At 39.0% G+C, this 19989-nt stretch overlaps 1 protein-coding gene across 3 annotated transcripts in view; it reads right to left on the reverse strand.

Annotated features, from left to right (window-relative positions):
• Positions 1 to 17993, reverse strand: part of LOC121642020 (zinc finger protein 516-like) — a 43396-nt gene extending 25403 nt beyond the window's left edge. For 2 of the 3 annotated variants that reach the window (XM_041988476.1, XM_041988478.1), the window contains exon 1: positions 17943 to 17993. The gene's annotated coding sequence lies outside the window, so the exon portion shown is untranslated. Of the gene's footprint in view, positions 1 to 15453; positions 15673 to 17942 lie in introns of those variants that run through there. The other variant, XM_041988477.1, reaches the window with a different exon arrangement.
• Between the last annotated feature and the right edge of the window lie 1996 nt (positions 17994 to 19989).

Genomic DNA, 19989 nt, shown 5'->3' on the forward strand with positions numbered 1-19989 from the left:
TTAAAGGGCATATAATTTGCTGACTATCATCTAACTTCTTCGTAGCTAAACAGGTCATCATTGAATGCTTTGAGGAAAAATGCCCATGCTGAAGTGTTGCATTGACACCCCCACTGCTTTTTCTCTTTGCATTGAGAAGAAAAAAAAGCTATGCACTAAAATATTCCTTGCCTACTCATCGACTTGGTAACTTGCTGTGTGTGTTGTTTTCAAACCTGACTTTAACTTGAGGCAAAATTTGAAGAACTCACACTGTAAGACTTGTCAAGATCAGATATGAGAACATGGCAGGGCAACAGATCTGCTTTTGAGTCTTTTGCACACACAAAAACACACTCACATGCACATAAACCTACAGTGCCAGGCAGGATGGGAGGGTTTCCACTGAATTCTCCTGATGGTTGTACTACAGAAAGAGTGTGTGGGCTCAAACAGGCGTTTTTTGTTATTGTGAGGTACTCACACACTGATCTAAAGTACAAACAAATGTGAAAGCAAAACAGAAAGAAAACAAAATAAATGGAAAATAAAAAACACAAAGAAACGTAACTAAATGAAGTAATGTTTAGGGAATATCTAGTTTCATCCCTAAAATTAAAAAGAGATTGTTCTACACAGGAAAGAGTGGATTAAGTATTGAACCAACTTTGTGAGTGATATACATATATATATACATATATATATGTGTGTGTGTGTGTGTTGAGTCACTAAACATTTAACTGAAAAAACTGGAGGTATTTTTGAGTTTTAAGTTCAACCCCACAAATAGTTTGTTACACAGAAAATCTAAGACGTTGTCATTAGAAAATGGAAACTGGATGGTTTACTTATTCTACCAGTGACCGACTGTGGATTGGTCATTAGAACACTAAGTGAGTGTGAGTGTTTGGTGCCAATAAATAGAAAAGCCCAGATAAATGTACATAAAATTAATTACAGACATTGCATTTACTGCATGCTGAATACAACATGCTAAATGGAGTTCTTTATCAGTATGTATTGCTAGTGTAGACAATAGGAAGGTATGTCATGTGGAGTTACGTGTTCAGTAAATGATGATTTCCAGTGTCTGTGTGATGTTAATCATTCTCATTCTCAGCAGTCTGTGAAGGTCCATCCGCTCCCTTTGTGACCAGCTGCGTACAATCTAAGTATTTCTAACCTCTGAGCATGCTGACTACAAAGAAGATGAGAGGCAGAACAACAAAACAGAAGCTTGTTTCAAGGAGACTTTACAGAAAACTGCCATTATCCACACCTCTACAAATGTACAGTAGATCAATTGCATGCCCATGAATGGAGAATCGGTAACACAGCTAAAAGGTAGTATAAATAGAACCACCCGATGGGACTTTTTAGATGTACAGAGATCATGTGCCTGGCATTATGAGTTTTGATTTAAAAAAAAAAAAAAAAAGGTCATTGGTCTGATCTGCTTGAGAAGGGAGTTGTAGATGGAAATAGAAAGGGAAAAAGTAAATTTACCAAGAGAAATTGAATTGCGCTGCTAAGAAACTAGATAAACAACACAATCCAGACACTGGAATGAGCCAGATGCACAACATTCAGTCAGATTCCTGCTCACTGTAAACGAAGTCTTCACACTGAGCGGATGTACTTTGTGTGCGTTTAAAAATGACAAATCCAAGGAAGCCCACAGACCATGCTCCAGTGTGTAAATGCCAAAAAAACTCATAATCTGCAAGATCCCCTCCAGTGTTTTAACACATATAAAAACTTTCAAATCTGTGTGTTTATTTTATGGGATGGTAGTTAGCAGATATTATAAGTCACTACATTGTAAAGAAAGATTTATAACTTGTAAAAAAGATTTAATTATAGTGAGCATAAATGCACTGAGGCATTAATTTAGAGAATGGTTTTACAATCTATGCATAAAAACATGCCTCAAGGCAGATGAGAAGGATCCTTAGTTAGAAAATCTCCCTTGGCACACACATCATCCTTACAATATGGTGCATAAAGAAGCCCAATTAACCAAAATATAATGAGGTGTGATGTCAACTTCACAGTCTCCATCTACATTTATGAAAGTAGTTTTTTTTTCTGTATATCTTGGCAACAAAGACAAAATATAGCTTTATGCAACAAAAACATGTTTGACATCCAACATAATAGTGTGCCTGGAGAATCGTTTGTATGTGCTAAAACACACTTTTAGTCCCTATAGAATTATTATTGTGGGAATATAGAAGTGATACTAGTGGAAATGCAAAAGAGTTCACTAAGGTTAAGATAAACTCATTTTTGACCATAATAAGTTCCTAAAAGAATATTTAAAGAGTTTGTGTGTGCAAGCTGATGTCTGTTCATGCTTCTGCTGCAACATCTGCCCAGGATTTCATAGCCAAAAATAATACAAATTAAGAACCATATGGAAACTAGGGCTGCTAGATGGGAATAACAACCATTAGTCCCTTATATGGGACAGTACATGGAAGATACATGACACATTTCTTTCAAGTGAAGGCTGACAGGCAATACTCTGAGCAAGAGCTTATGTAGCTAGGTGGTCATGATGGATGGATGGATAAAAAGAGCTGAGGATCCCATCTGGGTCACATCTTATCAGGCTGACTGATTCACATTGATGAAATCATGCCGGCTTGTTAACCCGCCCAGTGGAAGAACCTTAAACCAATACAGAGCAAAACAAGGCCGCATCAGAGGAACAAGGGGAACAGATGCATGTCAAGGAGAGTAGAAAAGGCTGTGCAAGTAATGAGAGGGAGGGCAGCAGGGGAATGATAAGTGGTAAATAGTAATGTAAAGTTGGCAGGAGATGGATTGGGATAATAAGTACTGACAGGGAGGGGGGGAAACGGTGATGTGGGAGAATGAGGCAGATAGAGTAAATCTTTAAAAAAAAAAGAAGAGAGAAATGCAGGTCATAAACTACACATTGCAGAAAATATCTTACAGGAGTATTCTCACATTTATGGAATTTGGATAATCGCATGATCAATACTGTCTGATGAGAAGACTGGTTTTAAATGGGGTTTGATTAGCTGTGTCTGCTTTATTTAAGTGTTCCAATCTTTAAGAAAACCTTGTTGAAACAATCGATACCAGAAGATAATAACAGACTGTTTTTGCAGTGTAACCACAGCATAGGAAACTGGCCAAGATCACCTCTCTCAACCCTCACTCATCCAACAGTCCTGCAGAGACAATCTGTTTAGACAGGTACACTCTGACATTCACACCCTTCCCCAGTCAGTGTAATGTAGAAATTTGTATGTTTGCAAAATGCATGTGTGTGTGTGTGTGTGTTTTGTCAGGTTTAAGACAGATATATTTCTTAGAGGATCTGTGGTAGGTTCACAAGAAATCTGAGTTTCCTCTGACTTGATGGATGTTTTCATATGGAAAATACAAAGATCTTTATCTTCAGGTACGATGCTAAAATGACACACGCTGTGGGGTAAACTGTTTCTTTGCAGAATATGACAAAGCTTGAAGAAAAACAACTCCTACACAGATAACATACATTAGGTTCAAAGGAAAAAGATTAGCGGAATGACTGCTTTGTAAGTGAAGTACATCAGAGAAGCATTATGAAAAAGGTTGAATTCAGTAAATACAAAGACTGTTGAAGCTTCTGCTTTATTCACTCTCCCACCAGCTGCAGGTGGGCTTAAGAAAACTAGATCACAGCATCCTGTTGGTAAACAACAAGCGTTCTTCAACCTGCCTGTCTGTAATCAAAAACCCTGATCTGCACCAGTAGCTGAGTTTAAACAGAAGTAGGTTTATCGAACCAACATATGGAAGCAAGCAGCACGATCGTTAGCAGTCAGGCTAACAACCTGCCGTATTAGGCTGAATACTGTAATATCACTGAGAAATCAATAAAGTGTTCATAAGGGTCCAATTTCAAAGTCTTTATCTTGATACTGAAGTTGTACACAAACTTATATAAAACGTTTTGTGTAAACATGGTGACTGTCTTTAAAAGGTTATGATTGTAATGAGCTACACTACCAGTCAAAAGTTTGGACACCCTTTCCTATTGACTCTAATGGAAAAGGGTGTCCAAACTTTTGACTGGTACTGTATATTAAATTAATGTGAATTAATAATCATTTGTGGATTTTCACTTTTAAGCATTTATAACATGACCAGAACCAACATAACTGCTATATTATTAGACTTATGTTGTTCTGTAAAAGCTAGCAATATATTAGTTTTACTCTGACTTTAGTGTTGTTTACAGATAAGCTTTTTCTCTTGTAACACCATTTAGCTGGCATTTGTGGCTCTACATTTGTCACATATACTTATGGCTAAACATTTTGTTGACAGAGTTACTTTAAGACTTTGAGACTTTTTTGCTAATTGGCTAATTTTAGCATGCTAAGTTGCTAAATGTTATGTGTGTATTTCCCACTGACTTCAGATTTAAACTTTTTAAACTCATTTTAAAGGCATGCCAGTAAGAAAGTAAGATTATCTAACATCGTATTGTTTACCAGTTTATTGATAGGTGAGTTGGGTTTGTGTTTATTTCTTGACTTGAAAAGATTACATAGGCTTTTTTATCCTTTATGTAAATGAATATGTTTGAATAAGCTAATATGCGATTTTTTTAACATTGGGGCTGTCTATGATTTTGTTGTGTACTAACTTTGGTAAATGTCTGGGCAATAAGGATTGTTTTTAATTTATTATAATTCGTGAGCTTCACTTTTAGATATTCATAAGGTAGCTAAGACTAACACTACTGTTTTCTTTGATACACTTCACGTACAAGCTAAAATAATTTTCATAATTAACATTGTGTCACTGTTGTCTACATAAGTGTTTTTTCTTTAATGACACAGTATAGTATGTGGCACTAAATTAAACATTTCAACAATCACAGAGAATTTTCATAAGATTTTGAGACATTTTGACTGAACTGTTGCTAAGTGGCTAAGCTAAGATGCTAAATTTATCTGTTGCCTTAAGACAACACCTACCAAAATCTCATTTTTGTATCCTTTAATAAGCTTAATAATTATAAATGATCATTATAGAATGGAATGAAACAAGGACAAGTCAAACTGTATTGTAAAAATGTTGTTAGGCAGCTTGGCCTTGGCGCACTAATCATCAATGTTTGACTAGGCTTTGAAAAACTGAAATTAGCTTTTCGAACACAGCCATATCTGAGTAATTGAGATCTATTTCTCCAGTCTAACGTTCAATGAACTCATCTAAGATTTTGCATTTTAACAACAAAATTATGAGGAATAGCTCAGTTAGCTGGAAATGTGAGCTGGACTCCGCATTTCACTTGCTGTTCATTCAAAGGAACAACTGAGGTTAATACATGGGAAGGCAAATGTTGCATCGAGCAGTCATGTTTGTGCAGCTCTCCCTGGAGAGGTCAGAGGCTTCCAGTGGGAGATACCTGCATCAACGACAGCTAAAAGTCAACAGGCCTGTTACACTAGAAATGAGCAACAGGATTATGTGTAGTCATTCTCTCCACATCGTACCAGTGGACAGCTTTACACAGCACACTGCAACCAAGCAAAGACTGCAGTATGGGTTACTAATATGAATACGACTCACTTCCAATGGCCCATATACACACAAACGAATGTCTTCTGGTTAACTTGCATGTATTTGTATGACTGAGATAAGCAAATAATACTGAGCTGTAAGTTTAAACAAAGGCAAATACAAGACTCAAGCTTAAACAGAGGCATGCAGACATGCTTACAGTACTTAGTTTTGCAGCAATAAGAAATGCAGTATTTAGTGCATGAATCTATGGCAAGCTAAAGTTGTTTCGTACTGTATAAAAAACAGATTAATTTGGTGAAATTTAACCAATCAGACAGAGAACATTCACAGACATGAAAGTGATATGTTAATATGCTGCAGCTTGATTGATTGTCTTTGCAGTGTTTATCAATACTTTATGCACTAAACTGATGCTAATGTGGTATTCTGAAATGGTTCCACAGATTCAGAGGCAGCACTTGTTTTACAAAAACTGGCATTGCCTGCTTGGAATTCCATGAAAGATAAAGAAAACATGGAAACAGGCATTTCTAAAATAAATAAATAAATAAAACTGATATTTGGCACAAACTAATCTGCTGCTAGCTGCTGGCAGTACCAGCTTTTACAAATCCGAATCATGCAAGGATATCACAAAGATCTATCTGGCACAATGATGCCTGCAGAGCCGGCTGCCCAGGTACTTAAAACTAAGCATCCCAACTGCTTCTGGGACTCGAACCGAGTCTTCAAAATCAATATGTATTTACAAAAAGTAATAAACATGTACAGCAAGCTCCCGCACACTTTATCTTAAATTTAGATATAATTTAGTATAAAGCAACGCCTTTACTTGCACTCAAATGCAAATACAACTCTGCTCAGACTGCCAGCTCTCATTCCAAATGCCCAGCTATTGATCCAGCCTGCTTCCCTGTGTGGGATTAAACATGAGATTAGGACTCTAGAAATGGGTCAGAGTTTTTAACACAATTTATTAGTTTTTTGTTGTTTTTTTCCCAGAAAGACAGGCTTTTTTAGCCAGTCTTAAGAGAATTAATTGGGTGATTTTGTGGAGTTGGTCAGGTATAATCTGATGGGATTAGCAGCTATGCTCTTTAAATAGAGTTGTGCAGCCAGGGATTAGATGATCACAGCTAATCGCACTTAAGAGCAACAGATTTTCATCTATATGGTTTTAGTTTTTAGGGGAAAACATGGAGGCAGTCACTGTGACTGTAGATGATTGTTGCTTTCGTGAAAAATTGAAGACCTGACAGGGTACTGAAATTACTATTTTACGAGTGGAGATTAGATTGAAGCGGCATATCTAACTTACTTGTTTCTAGTAAGGGGTTCAGAAGACTGGATAAGTTAATGTTTTTAGGTGTGTTTGGCCGATTTGGTCTCTTTGGGGTTGGAGGTGGAAGAGGCATGCTGTACCAGGGGCCCCCACCTTCCTACCCTCAACTACCCTCTTCACATCTGGATGCAATGTAGAAACAAGGCAGCAAGGCCAGGAGGATAGCTGAAGGGAAATTGTTAGTGTGCCAGGGGATTCTTCACAAAACATCAAGAGTGCTACTGCTGCAAGTGGTAGTGGATGCTGAGGCGGCTGGGTTGGGTGTGTTGTGGTAGTAGGAAGGTGGAGAAGGGGTTGGGGGGGGGCGAATGGCTACAAAGCTCCCTATCTTTGGTCTGTTTTTTCCTGTGTAGTTAACTCGAAGGCCCCCGAGCAACAGACAGACTGATGGGCAGCTGGGAGCTGAGGTGAGCAGCCGGCAGCAGCCAAGGAAACACAATGAGGGAGCAAAAATCCAGATAAAGGAAAAAACTGCTTTTCGCTTTTCTGTCCATAACATGGTTAATAAATACACCAGATTTACCAAGAAAACCCTCCATGTTTAGATTACAATGCATTAAGTTTAGTTAACTGGGTTTCTTGTAATGGAGAGATTCAAAACAAGAAAATCCAAATCAATGCAGCAGAAACAAAGATAATGTCTCTTTTTTTTAATGCCACAAACGTGCAACAGAGGTAGGAACGGTGAGATGTTGCAAAACAAGTCTGCCTTGTTCCAGCTACAAGCTGGAAATTCAGTAGTATCTGCTCACTGGCCAGACTTGCCATTATAGATTACTAGCAAATTCATCTGATAACACCTTATGCTCTACTCTACATCCAAACACAACATGTTCACTCCTTTCTGAAATCTGTACAGACTTTTAAGTCTGCTTTCTCTTTAGAGTCTCTTTAGAGTCATTTAGTAACAATATTCATAAAATCTGGGATTATAGCACTTTTCCTTACATCTTACATTACTCACACATGCTATTTTTATCTGTAGACTATGACCATGCAGGCATATGAAATGAATATACAAATATATGAAAAGGTAAACAGAAAAAACAAATGACTTTGCTTGTAACTTCTTAGAAGATATCCAGCAGGATAAATAAAGGATAACCCGCTCCTGCTTGTGGTTGAGCTGCGTCTCTGATATACATGTTTATATTAGTTAAGCTGAGGTGGCCCTGGGCAACCATCCTCCTCCTCACCCCTGTCCTCAATGACCCTGCAGCCTGCATGACCCCATCCGGGTGCCTCCTGTTGCTACTTCCTCAACTCTTGTTCATTCCCAGCAGTAGAGGTATGACACATCGTAAAAGAGAGCTGGCTCACAGCAGCTTTAGTCCACAAAGATCTCTGTGATGCCTGAATTTGGATTTTCATAATAAATAAATGTGGTTAATCTTCATTTTCTTTTCTCTTTGTTTAATGTTCAGACACCTAGCAGCTCCTGAGAAGCTGAAGTCAAACTGTCCTCCATATTTCCATTTCAGTGAATCTACCGTAGCAATGGGGAGCTGTATTTCTTTTCCTACCGCAAAAAAAAAGGACATAACAAATCAATATTAGTGCTGCTCTTTTAAAAAGCAATACAATCCCATATTTCAGCAGAGAGTAATTGCCCTAGCTTTTGTAAATCTAAGTTATATCTCCTTAAATGAGGGAGTACATCATCCATTTCTCCTATATAATGATCAGCAAACAGTTTTCTAACAACGCAGTCCAAATTTCCATCCATAACTATCCCCCTCTTCTTCCATGCACACACATCTCTCTGAAACACACAGCAGCAAGGTTAGGCTGACATCAGCGGCTAACGATCAGTTCCTCTGTGGGCTGAATGATTAGCTGCAGTAGCCTGGAGACATTTCCAGCTTGTTTCCCTGAGTTAGTCGGACATGCAACATCACTGGCCTTCAGTCACAACTAACTATGTCCACTCTCCTCCGTTCTTTCTAATTCAGCACAGTTTAGAGGAAAGACTTTTTATGCAGTAATAGATGATAGTGGTGTTGTGAATGTGGGGCAGCTGAGATGGATCAAGTGGAAAAGTTAGCTGTATTTAAAGTTGTTTTCATACCACAATGGAGTAACATCAGTACTTTTATAAGGGAGATAAGTGGAAATGGCAGATTTCTTAAAAGTGTACTTTATAACTTCTTTTTTTTTTTTTTGCTTGTTTTTATTTTGTTTTCACTTTTCAGCTGAAGTCCTTCATTTCTGTTGGTGTACTTCTGCTCCCTCTATTTTCCTGAAATCCCCAATTCTTCTTATAAAATTGAACTTCCTATAAGTTTCATTCCTTTTCTTTGAACTGGATGTTTCCCTAAGAAAGAATAAAAACAAATAAATAAATAAAAACATAAGTTGCGTAAAAAAAGGCTTTTTTTTTTTTTACATTTCTTTCCTCATTTGGGGGGGTGTTTATTAACTGGAACAGAATGCTAAAAAGGAGCCTCTCTGCTTAGGAAGCAGATCACCCAACCCCCACTCACCCTTAATGCCCTCTGGGCTGCTGTGAGTTTGGATTAAGTTTGGGTGCCATGTCCCCTCCCTGCCGAGCCAACAAACATGCACACACAGACACCTACAGGCTAAAGTTTGTGTCATCTCAGCCTATCAAATATAAAGAAGGAAATCAAGTTCATCTTGTCCATACTTGAAAGACAAGGGTAGAAAAATGCAGAGCCAAGAAAAGCTGGTTTTACACATCATTAGGCAGTTACAAGGCGTGATGTGTTGTGTAGAATATTTCAAATATGTTTAAATGGATCTTTGTGACCTGTCAAACTCATGGGTCAACGCTTTACAGAGTGTAGTATCGCAATTTCCATTTTGGTTAAAAGAATAATCAATAATGAGTGATGTTTCAAAAAAAGTACAGGATGAATGTGCAGTACAAGGTGTTTATGTAACACCATCACATGACAGCATCTTTTCTTAAATACCCATTGCAGTGCCATCTAACAAATGCATGAGTGCATGCGGGTGTGTGTGTGTGTGTGTGTGTGTGCAGTGTGCAAAAGCAGTGGATCGATAATGGTAGTCTACTACAGTGACATCTGGGCTGGACAAAGAGTGCTGCTCCTTCCCGCGGCAAACCCTCTCCCTCTCTCAATCCCTGATCACAGCCACGTGGTTCTCCGGGCTATTTCTCCTAGCTAAGCTTATTTCTCTTCTTTAATCCTGCAGCAATCACAGCAACAATGCCAAGCATGGGTTCATAGAGGCAGGCCGAAATCTATTAACTATGATCACTACGTCAGCTCCAGGCTGATAAGCGCTGCTAATGAATCCAGCGCATTCAGCTCAGCACTGCCAGCTCACTGGCTGTTCTTTCATTGGATCATCAATAACGTGTAAGGCGGAAAATCAACATGAGTGACGGTGATGGATTTTGCCACTTGTAATGTAGTCAACGAGCTTCCGTTTGAACTGAACTTAAAGTCAGTTTTCTGCAAAATTCCCAACAAATCCTGTTAATTTCAGCTGATGAAATCCTTGCATTGACTAAAGCTACTTGCATTACTTCGGTCCCTTAAAGGCGGCTGTGAGCGTTCACAGCCAATACAGGGTGGCACTGATGAATGTGCCCAATATCCAAAACTGGTTATCAGATTGTCAGCTGCTCGGTGTGGTCCTACTCTGATTTAAACCATGCTTCTAGCCTTTAAACGACTGGTGAAGTTATTATTTACCAGTGCAACCAGCAGCAGTAGCCCATCCAGCAAACTACAAAGTGGAAACGTGCCAACAACATATATTAACCACACCTCCATGTGTCGTGTAAGGACTAAATTAACACTATGGCACTGCCCTGTACGCAGGGTTGCAAATAAAAACAAGGCTTGAGATATATATATATATATATATATATATATATATATATATATATATATATATATATATGAAATAAAGGAAATTCCAAAGAATGTTGAAAATGTGCTCATCACTGTGAGCAATCATTTCCTATCAATATGCAGTTCCAAGTATCAATTACTGTAATTGAGAAGCAGATGTGTCCTTTGTTTTTTATTGTTTCTTAAGATTTTTAACAATGTGGGTCCAAATTTAAACTGACTCTGTTTCATGCTGCTAATCATCTTTGGATGAAGCGAACTGTACTTTTTATCAGGAACAAGAACAAGCACAAGTAAAATGAGTTGGAGCAATTTCATGAACAAACACACTGTGATAAGGGGAAAATGCTTTGTTTTACAGTTTTCAGTGGGTATTTTTAGTTTCAAAGGGGGTTTCCACCACAGCAGCAATGCAATTCAAAGGAAAAGAAAAAAAAATCTTCTTACATCAGCAACATTCAACAGTTTCTTTATTTTTTATTATGTATTTGCTTATTTTAAGAAAAATTGTAAACATGAACTTTATATCAGGCCATGTTCCTCTCACAATAGGTGAAGGCTAAATCCCCTCAGCCTGCAACTACCCTACCCCCCACCCAGCCCTAACCCCCTGACCCTTCTCCGATCCTAATCCTCTGATTACCAAATCATTTTCTTTGGCTCTAAATTAGGCAGCTATCAGGCTTCACGGTTTAGTACCTGCACAAGTCCTGCTTGGCTTGGCAGAGACTGTATTGATCCATATGGGTATTCAGGATGCAGGTGTGACCCAAATACATGGATTAAACACCCACCTGTTGCCAAAGTTTTCTGAAAATGGGCATCGAAGATTTAAAAAATAAAGAGTAGAATCTGTTAAAGAGTGGATGATAGTCCCGGGAAATGAAAATTCCCTCTCATTAAAGGAGTAAGCACTACATTTCCCATGGAGGGCTCATTTATAATTTAATCCCAGAGTGTGGTGTTTCAAGGCGAACACAGAGAGATTGCCCTTTCTGAGTGGAAACCCCCACGATGCAGCAGGGAATCAGTGCAATCACCACAGAATAGACACTAGAGCCTGTATTAAAATATATAGAGCTGTCTGGACCACCAGCAATGAGAAGTTCTCTTCTTCTTCTTCTTTTCTATTTTCATTTATGTTTCATAACAAAAGATACCGCTGTTAAAAAGTTTTAGCACTTATTTCCTGCCTCTTATCCTATCCAACCTCAATGATGCCACAGAAAGTTATTTAAGCCTCCAAAAGCAGATACGTTTTTGTTTTCATGTAGAAATGATTGATACAATTTTCCGCATAGCAAGTTTGAGTTGAAAGAAAGAACACAAAGAACCTTAGATGTGCTTACTTGGTGGGGAAACATATCTGTCATGTACATTCATCTCTTTATTCTTTTTCATGCCAGTAGTCAGATTTACATGAGCGTTTGTGACAGAGATGAGGGAGTACCGTAGAAGCAGGGCAGCAATTACAGTCAAGAGAGGACTGAATGGATTCAATTTACAACTAAAGTATGCGTATGTACAAAGAAAATATCCAGCTGTGGACCCTCACTGTGACTTCTACAAGGTGCTGGATACCACCCATGGAGACCTCAGCACATGATAATAGCCTAAAGTATTCCAAGGGTTTCTGTGAGGATATTTGGATTTTTTCTCCCTTTAAAGCCAGACAACGTGGAGGGCCATTACCATCACTGTGTGTCCATCTAAGTCCAACATTTACTTTTTTTAAGCAACGTTTTGGTCTTTACCAGAAAAATATCTGGCATTTTAGTTGCAGCTGTTCAGCACTTTATAATAAACTTTACACATGGATGGATGGATGGATGGATGGATGGATGGATGGATGGATGGATGGATGAGGTATCCTGGAGCAGAGGAGCTGATGTGTATTAGCAGTTATCCGTCTGTCGTGTTAAGTGATGCACCAACAGGAAAGGTGGTGCTGTGTTGGCCTAACAGTAAATATCGCTGGCTGTGAGGAAGTCTTGGGAGGACTGTCATCTGAAACCTGAGCTAGAGGCGTGTTCCAAGTCAAACTTTGGCAATTTTCACTTCCTGTTTTTGGTAATTTCTTTTTTTTTTTTTTTGTGATTACTTCTTTCATTCTACTGCTTCAATACACAAAAATAAAACAGTCTGGTTCATGTTCAACTTTTAATCAACTTTGCTAAAGTTAGGGAAACCTCACAGGGAGGCTGTCATGGCACCCTGCACATCTAGAGGAGATGTTAAAGGGTCTGGGCTTCTGACCAAGTGTCCGTTTGTGATGAGCAGGGAGGGAGAGCAAATGTGATGGGCTGGTTGCCATCTTTTTCTTCTTAAGAGTTCATTCCAAGCAGCTGGTTTGATATTTTGACACAATTAGAGCACCGAGACTAACCCAGGATGAGGAATAGGTATTAAATAAGCGGCAAGTAATAAAACAGATGAACTAAAATGGTATCAACTTGTAAAAGTGTAACTTAACTGTATAGTGTTAAGTCCCTTGTCTTAGTTGGTGAAGGTAAATGACTATGACCATGGTGAAAAGGCACAAGGCAGTAATGAGTAATGAAAACAGCCGCGTTAGTGCTGCCATTCAGTGAAGGGCCTGCTGCTGTGGAATGTGAGGCGCTATTCATTCACATGGGTTAAAAATGCATTTCTGCCACCACAAAGCCCTGCCTTGTCCTCATTGTTTCTCACCACACCAATAAAACACTTCCACATTCTGAGGAGACAAGACGAAAAAAATGTAATTGCTAATTTTACTACATATAAGGGGGGGGAGAAAAAGGGATAAGGAAGTGGTTGAAGTTTGCAAAAAAAAAAAAAAAAAAAAAGAGTAACGTTATAGCTGAAAGTTTGATTGTGATAAGCACGTGGACGGAGAAGTGAGCACACAAGCTGCATACAAAAGACAAACAGCTCTATTGACAAAAGCCAAATGTATGCAGCAGTTATTCAGTGTATATAAAGACACGATGGTGGAAGGCAATCAAACCCAGAAAAAAAGCTCCACTCGAGTCATGTGTAAGCTCTCCAGGGATCTGATTGTCAAAGTGAGGCATCTGTGACAGGCTGTCTGAAAGAAATCTCTTTTCTTTCTTTTGTTTTAATGTAGCAACTGCTTCACAAATGCATGAACAAAAACCACATCTGTATTAGTCCTAATGTATTAGGAACATTTTCCATTTTTCCTTAATTTACTCTGCTCAACAAGTTATCTCACAATCTATTTACTTGTATGACATAACGCTCAACAGTGTCATCTTCAAGCAGAGTTAATCCTATTTGTGGATTTTCATCCTTATGGAGAGACATGTAAACAAACAAACAAAAGTCTGATCCTGTGTCGAAACAAAATAAATCAGTTCAGAGAAATAATTATTCACTTATAGCCCAAATGTTTATCCCTCAATATTATTAATGAATCAAGAAATTAATAATCAATTTATTGTCCAAGTCTATTGTTTTGTTTACTAATGCAACCACAGCATGAGAGCTGCAGGCTGCAGGGGAAATGTTTTAGCATAACATCTGAAATCTGACATGCCGGAGACAATGTAATCCTGTCTGCAAAACAACACTCTGTCTTTCCTCTCTCGCTCTCTCTCTCTCTTTCTCAGCCCTCCCTCCCTCCCCTCTCCTCCCCTCCCACTGCTATCTACTTCTTTCTCTTTCTGTAAGCGTGTGTTTTTGTGTGACCTCACAATGAAGAAAATGCCATGTATTTCGACAACAGTACACCACAGAGAGTAAACCTCAAAGGAGCGAGGAGGGTGGGGGGAAGAACAGGGGAGAGAAAATGCCAGCAAATAGAGAAAACTTGCAGCCGAGGATCCTACGCACCCTGTCAATTTGTGACAGATAATTACTGGAATAGTTAAGGAATACCAAACACAACCCTATTATTATACCGCCCTGACACGCAGAGAAGAAGTAGAAAGACAATGAAGAGGAAAACTTACTCCAGTCAAACACAGGAGTGAGTGTCAGTGTCCATAAGCATCCCATAGGCTACTACTGAAAGTCAAAATTCCAACAATAACAGATAAGACATGATCTAGTTTTTGTTCTCCCTCTTCCTTAATCCTTTGTTTTCCCTAAACTACAATAAGAAAATTAACTTCAGCATGTTTTTGGCACACATGTGCACTTTCCTTACGCTTTTACATAACTATCTCTTGTGAGATGTGCTCCTGAATGAGGGTCACTGTGGCAGTCCTATAAAGCTTCCTGCAATAGGACAATAAACTGGGAATCTTTGATGTTTAATAGCTTCTACTGTGACTTCAACTTTATAGCTTTTTATTCTTTATCACCAATGCTAGCTATGATTTTCAATTAGGGACTACTGCTGCTGGGTGGGAAGTTTATAGTGTTCCTGTCCTACTTTATAACATTGTTAATCGCTTTTTAACACAGCCCAAACTATGAAATTCCCCTAAGTGTTTCATTTTGCCTTTTATAGTAAAGAACCTTAAATGTATCACGGGATTACTAAGGTTCAACCCTCTTATCAGCCAAACATTCCTCCAAATGACCCTTATCTCCATAGAAGCACATGTACTTTTTGCAGCCCGTTTCTTAATCACTTTTCTCTCTTCACTGTTTCAAGGAAATGACAAGCTTTAAACTAAAAGAAAAAAGTATTTAACAGCCTCAGATTGCAGTAAGGGCAGACAGAACGAGCACGAGCTCAGCGTGACAAACAGTAACTGTATACAGCCACTTTCTTACCAGTTAAACACCACTCATCTCAAACAGCACATTAAAAAAGAAGAGAGAGAGAAACCGGTGCAGCTCTTCAAAAAAAAAAGCTAAATTGTACAGAGTGTAGATCCAGCAGAGATCCACAGGAGGTCCACGGCTAATCTTTCACAGCAGCGGCTGTGACAGCAGCAACCCGCGGACAAACTTTGCTAAAATCGTGAGAAAATAATTATTATCTCTGGCGAATTCCCGTCTCCTTGTGCTGTTCAACAGTACAGGTTCCTCTGTCTCACACTCCCCCCTCTCTCCGTTTGTCGTCTCACGTCGTTTCACTGGTGCTGCCTTCACGGGTTATCGGATATGTCCTACATTAGAGAACTGACACGTTGGGGGGAAGAAGCAGAAATAGGATGTTTTTTCTTTGCTATGCTTTTTTTCTCGTAGAAAATATGAATGTTTCTATTATATATACATACAAAATAGCTGGTCTTTAAGTGTATACCGCACTGTTCAGAACTGGTGGCAATGTTAATACCCAATTATTTATTTATGTTTTTTTATGTAAAAGCATGCCCAATTATTTAACGTTTTCACAAATGCATGTTTTCAGTTAATTAATTCATCTATAATAAAATGTCTATGTTAACAGAATACTAAATTATACATTCTCAAAAGACAAGTCGCTCAAACTTTTTGAAAGCTACATTTCGGTTGTGGATTGATGAGGCAAAACTGAAACAGAAAGAAAAGAAAGGTGGGGAAACTTGGTGAATTTCACAAACTAAAAATTGAATTATTCTTTGGAAGACTAAACAACAATTTAAATAATTAGAATTATTCTACGCTATTTTATGTCTACATATTTTCTCGTCACATTTTCTGGCATGGGAATGGCCAAGTTTTTCGGAGCACCTGAACGCGCTTCATGAATGGAAAGAAGCCCTGTTTGTGTGTGTGGTGGTGGTGTGTGTGTGTGTGTGTGTGGGGGGGGGGGGGGGGGGGGGGGGGGTGAAAAAGTTTATCCCTGCGGTGTAAGTCCTTGTCACCATACCTCGAGTCCCCCGCGCGGAGGACACATACACATAGACAAACACACGCACGCACACACGCACACCCGCTCCACTGTGTCTTTGTGTCATTTATGTCTCCAGCGCCTCCTCGGGAGGAGGATCAGCTGGCGCGTGCACGTGCGTGTCCATTTAATTATAAAGTGTCCAGAGAGGAGAAGAGGGGGCACTGAGCAGTTGTCGCCCAGCTCACCAGCAGGCTCCAGCATGCGCAAATGGTTGACGTGCTGCTTCTGACATCAGCCCTGCATCTGTAATCAGGTTTCCTACTTTTACACGGTCCACCTGTATGTCAGCGTCAGATACAGTTAGAAGAATGAGTCATTAAATGGAATTTTTTATACTGCTTACTTCTAGCACCTGGAGGTGCATCATCATCATCATCATTTATAGGGAAAAAGTTACACGCAATGAACCCACTTCACACACACACACACACACACATATAGCTTACATACATAGAGCACACGATTGAACCCCCCCTCCCTCACTCCCCCTTTCCCACATGTTTCCGCACCCTCCTCCAACGCGCGCATAAACACTTACACACACACACAAACACACGCACGACGTGCACATTGTTCGAGCTGCAGCGTAGAGATTTAAAGAAAAAGAAATGCGAGTCACCAGAAAGCTTCCAGCGGTTTCAGATCCTCATATTGGGAAGTAAAACAAGCACTGCTGGCACCTGTGCCTTGCTCAGTGGCAGTTGTGCTGTGTCTATTATGTAGGACACCACTTCCTAATATGGATATACCCCCCCTCCTCCTCCTCCTCTTTTAACCCTCCCTAACGTCCACCTCCACCCCGACTGCCAATCTCCGAGTGAATAAAACAATCTTTAAAAAAAAAAAAAGATAGATAGATAGAAAAACTGTTCATCCTCTTTTTGTGTTTTTCTTATTGAACCACTTACAGATCCATATCTCCCACCTCTCTATGTGACGCGATATCAGAAGATTAAAAAAAATCACCCTGGGAAGAGATGAGTGTGTATGGTGAGATGGTGGAAAGTTTGCTTAACCTCAAGGATGTCAGTGGAGCGTACTGTTCCGCCGATGCTCCTTTTATTCCAACAGTTTGAACTCAAACTGCCAAGTTTAGCTTGATTTTTAAGGATCGATTTGTAACTATGGAGACTTATATTGATTTATAAGTCTGGTCGCACTGGTGCAATTCATTAAGCGTGTATTAAAAGTAGGGAATAGCGTGTAATTTGTACATTTGTACATTCTCCTTATTTTGTTTCCTGTGAGATTATTACCGACAGCAGGTCATGCATGAAATATTTTTTTTTCAATCAACCACTACGCCACTGTCTGCTTGTAACCTATTTATAAATCAAGATCGGACAGTCGCCTTCCACCTACATCCCATAGAAAACACACGGACAGCCCAACTGTGTGTATACGTGTGTATAAAAATGAAGGAAACAGTAGAGCAGCCTACCTGTTTTAGCCACGAGAATAATCCAGGGTGACTTCAAGAAGCATAGACAATCCTAAAGGTGAAAGCATGCTCTTTGCAGTGTATGCTGAAGTGCATGATTGAGTAGGTCGAGTCCATTATGTCCCGTGGGGGTCAGAGCAGGGAATCCTCGTCGCTATTGTTCGCGAGTCACGTTTATGTTGCGGTCTTTCTATTAGCTATACATACCTATATTGTAAGTCAAATTGTGCCAGGTGCTGCCGTAAAATCAGTCGACTTGAAGTCCGCGTGAGAGTTCTAACGATTTCCTGACACCCCTTTTAACCCACTCAATGGACGCTCCCGCATTAAATGGAACTATCTGCTATTGTCTCATCAGCGAAAAGTTGTTGTTACCGCTGGAAGGACTCAAAAAGTGCACCGAGAGTGTGATATTGTCAATTTACAGACGTGTTTATAGACGTGTTAAAATCGTAAATGATGTCACGGCGCAGAAAGATGCAAAATAATCGTTGCTAATACAATAGCACGCTATGGCAATCGAATAACTTTATATTGACAGTTGGAGAGTCCTTGATCCACCCTGTTGTTACCTAGCCTGCTTTGTCATATTCATACAAGGAAAAATCCCTACACAAAATACGACTAAAGCTCCTTCACATAAAGTATAGGGCAAAAAAGAAAAGGTTTATTTGGTATATTGAGTCAGTCTGAAATTTTATATTGGAAGTTGTCTTGACAAAAGTCAAACAGTTGTTTTACTTTTGTAGGGAAAAAATTGTAGGAGTTTAATTTTTGAAATAGAATGATACCAGAATTTAGGTTTAGATAATTTTCAAAGCAAATAGCTTGTGTTAAGTCATGTTTGCTTTCTGCCAAGCAAGTTTTTAATCCTGTTCTACACATGGATCAAAGTTGAAATGACAAACATTAAGATAGAAAATAAATAAATTATCATTTAAAAATCTATTACAAAATTGTTGTGACACTAAAAACAAATGGCAGTTAGCTGATCTAATATCACTTAATGTTTATTTTAAGTTAAATTAGGATCGCATTGCAAAAAGATTTAGATTATTTTGCTCATTTTTGACACACCCAATGAAACGCCAAACATAGAATAACATTGTCTCCACTTGCAGGACTGGAAAGTCTAGAAAAGCATGCAAAATAAATGTAATAACCGCAAGCTGCACAAATGTGTGAACAAGTATGGTCATTTGATTTTAAAAAATATATTATTACACATGCAATTTAAATCAAAGTCTGGTGATATGCTTAGTTACTAAGCACTTATCACCAAATTGTGTACATTCTTTAGGCTTCAAGGCTGTGATGCTGCACATATCCACTTGTAGTGTTGACAAAATGAGCTCCAGCTTTATATGCACTGAAGTCCTGTGTAATAACTGTCACTCCCCTTTGTTGTAGGTGTTGCACAGAGGTCAGGGTTGTTTGCTCAGCAAGTAAGAAGGAGCCATGTTGCTGACTCCTGATGTACTAGTGACTCAAGACACATGCTCATCTTATCAGTAAGGAGCCCTTGAATTGTAACAGCAGGCTCAGTTTTTTATGTATGCGGGGCCCTGAGCTACACACACCCTACACATTGACCCATGCACTGAAATGCATTGTTGCTTCTTTAATATTGAGCTCCATTAATAACCCAAACTGATCTGTACACATGCACATCTGAGCATGCAGAGATCAGACTCACTGAGCCAATCAAATAATTATAACCTTGATGAAATCTGACCTACTCAGGAATGCATTGGAAACTCATATATGGATATAGTGAGAGCCCCAAAGTGTGCACACTTGCACATACAAGCTGTAACAGCAGAGTTATTGAAATGCAAATATAATACACACACTCACAGCAACACATATGCATATATGTGGACTTCCTCTCAAAAGACAGCAGAATTATGCATGTTAAACATGTAACATGGCCATGAACAAATCCAGTTCCTTGATTTGTAAAGCAGTCAATACAAATATACACACTCTTTTCTGATGTACATTATTACATACTTGACTTAACAGGAAAAAAAGGAAATCTGCTCCC

The sequence above is a fragment of the Melanotaenia boesemani genome, chromosome 6, assembly GCF_017639745.1.
Source record: "Melanotaenia boesemani isolate fMelBoe1 chromosome 6, fMelBoe1.pri, whole genome shotgun sequence".
Classification (NCBI taxonomy): domain Eukaryota; kingdom Metazoa; phylum Chordata; class Actinopteri; order Atheriniformes; family Melanotaeniidae; genus Melanotaenia; species Melanotaenia boesemani.